The sequence below is a fragment of the Ranitomeya variabilis genome, chromosome 2 (genome assembly GCF_051348905.1).
Source record: "Ranitomeya variabilis isolate aRanVar5 chromosome 2, aRanVar5.hap1, whole genome shotgun sequence".
NCBI lineage: Eukaryota > Metazoa > Chordata > Amphibia > Anura > Dendrobatidae > Ranitomeya > Ranitomeya variabilis.
Window position 1 is genome coordinate 92180237 of NC_135233.1, and position 2916 is coordinate 92183152.

At 38.8% G+C, this 2916-nt stretch overlaps 1 long non-coding RNA gene across 1 annotated transcript; it reads left to right on the plus strand.

Annotated features, from left to right (window-relative positions):
* The first annotated feature begins 1188 nt into the window (after positions 1 to 1188).
* LOC143809134 (uncharacterized) lies at positions 1189 to 2376 on the plus strand. Its single transcript, XR_013222088.1, has 4 exons — positions 1189 to 1659; positions 1754 to 1806; positions 1875 to 1948; positions 2179 to 2376. It is a non-coding gene; the product is annotated as an uncharacterized LOC143809134 (long non-coding RNA).
* The last annotated feature ends 540 nt before the right edge of the window (positions 2377 to 2916 follow it).

Consider the following 2916-nt stretch of genomic DNA (forward strand, 5'->3'; position numbering starts at 1 on the left):
AGAGACTCAGTGATTCGGGCAGACATGGGCAGCACACGCACGGACAAGACACAGAGATTCCTTGGTCAGAGACGTGTGGGCACTTTTCCTTGTTTAAGTTGTGCGGCATGCTCTAATGTGACAAAGGCAGAAAATATCACTCACCCCAGGACGGGCAAAAGTTACCCCATCAGGGGTTATTTTACCTGTGACTCGAATTTTGTGATCTACGTGATAAAATGCCCTTGTGGTTTACTGTATGTGGGTGAGACCACCCAACATGTACGCGACCGAATAGCGAGCCACAAGTCCACGATTCGATGCGGAAAAAATTGGCTCCCACTTCCCGACCACTTTTCAAAACATAAACATTCGGTTGCACAGTTACGCTTCCAGGTTGTGGAACAGGTGCCACGCCCAAGGAGAGGTGGGGACCATATTAAACTCCTGAGACAGAGAGAAACATACTGGATATACACTCTGGACACCCTAGAACCGAGGGGTCTAAATAGGGAAATAGATTGGCATGTATAGATTCCTTTACTTCAGTTATTACTAACTATCTCCTCTTTTCTAATTTTCAGACACGCTGACTTTGACCCTCCATTGGTGAGTCCGTGCTTGACAAGAATCAGGATTTTAGTCGATGTGATCTAATTCCTTATGATCATTTCTTCTTATTATTTCCATTGTTTTTATTAATTTTTTCTAATTTTTTCTCATTTTCCATTTTCATTTTATTATCTATTTTTTTATTTTTTTATTTTCCTTTTTTTTTCTTTTTCTTTTTTTCCTTTTTTTCATTTTTTTCAATTTTATCATTTATTATTATTATTTTCATTTATTAGTTTTTATATATTTTTTGATTATTTTTTCAATTTTCCCATTTTTTCCTTTTCTTTTTCTTCCTCTTTGGCAATTTGGCATTTTCTTTTTTCAGCCTCATAATTATATTGTACCAGTAATTTTGGATATTATACTCTAATGCTTCACATTACCAGTATCTTGGTTGCGTACAATACATCAGGAATATAACAACAGTTTTTCCTATTATTTTACTATTCTTCTAATTTTTCTACTAATTTTTATCATTTTCTTCTTGTCTTTATTTTTCCATAGCGTATTATTTTTTAATTTTATTTTTATTATTATTTTTATTTTCATTTTTATTCATATTTATCTTTATTCTTCCCTTTTATTCCCTATTTTTCCCTTTTTATTTACATTTTTATTTACATTTTCCATATATAACAGAGGGTCAGATTAGATGTTTCCCTACAGGAACCGGATATTCCCAATTCTTTAACGAGTTACAGGGAGTATTGATTCACTTTAGATCCCCCTGTCATGATTCCTGGGGCACAGCCGTACTCCTTTACGCGATGCGCACTAACGTTGTGGCCCATATAATAGAACGCAGCACCGCTACAACAGCTGCTATGTCACCAGGGTAGTCTGCGCATGCGCCGAGCCGGCTGTTTACATTGCATTACTGGCGTCCAGGGTTACTAGGAAGCCAGCTCGCTTTGCACCATGGGCAGCAACGCGTCATTTCCGGGGGCGGGACCTACCGGATTACAGCGCTCATTCAGAGGGGGATATAAGGGGCACATTTAAGACGGGGACACGCACAGCCAGCCATAGCAGGGCGCGGGAGCGCTGCTTTTCCAGACATCTAAGGTAATATCCTCTGTCTTATACATATACTAGCATCCTATCCTCGGAATAGGAGTAACCCCTGACACACTGTATCTCTTATGCCATTGCTTCATAGGTGCATCTCATGTGTCATATTCCCTACGCAAACGCGGCTATCTACTTACCTAGGTAACCTATTATACTCTCATGTGATCAATACATAAAACTCTCTTTAACCTATATACTATCCCCTACAGCATACGGACTATATACGTTGTTCAGGGACCCCCCTGTTGGGTATACTCGTATACCACACATCACCATATCTGAGGTAAATCTTATAGTGCTCTCTCCTCACACAAGTGTGTTTTAAGGTGATTTATTCAGACACGATTTCATATTGGTGTTATTTCGTTACTTTAGCTTTTTTTGTCTTCAGGGAAACTGTTCTTGGGTTCCTCAACCTATTGTGTACTATATACTATGTACGTGATGTTTATTGTTTGTGAATTTGTATTATTTTATATATGGCATGTTTTCTTTTTCTTTGTCTTTCCACAGCGATATATGATTAAGGACCCGGAGGGTCCGAAACGTCATTTAGTCGTAACGCTTTATAATTGTACGTTGTACAGTGATGCCATACCACTATTGTTGTACACAATAAAGTGTTGATTTGTTGCATGATATTCCACTTGTGAGTGCGGTATAATTCCAAAATTATTAGTATCTGGGACAATCGTCCACTATACCAGCACCACCCCTTTACGTTTATCGAGAGAGTGCAGACCAATCATATTTAAAGTCCCTCTGCCGACAAGCAGATGGAAATTTCATTCTCCAGCAGGACCTGACACCTGTCCACACTGCCAAAAGTACCAATACCTGGTTTAAAAACAACAGTATCACTGTGCTTGATTGGCCAGCAAACTCACCTGACCTTTTTCAAGAGGAAGATGAGAGATACCAGACCCAACAATGCAGACGATCTGAAGGCTGCTATCAAAGCAACCTGGTCTTCTATAACATCTCAGCAGTGATGTCCAGCTCAAAGAAAGGGAGGCAACAGTGTTACCTGCAATGAATGCAGAAACCTGAAGCGTACCCCCAAAAAAAATTATCAGCCAGTCATATATTTATATTTCCCAACTATTAAAAATGAACTGGAGTATACATTGGTATGCATGCAAAATATAGGAGCATTTTCACACGGGACAATAAACAGATAAAACTAAAGACAGAAGCAAAATGAACACATACCCTTCTGTAAGTCACTTTGACATATGGTAAGGTTTTAAT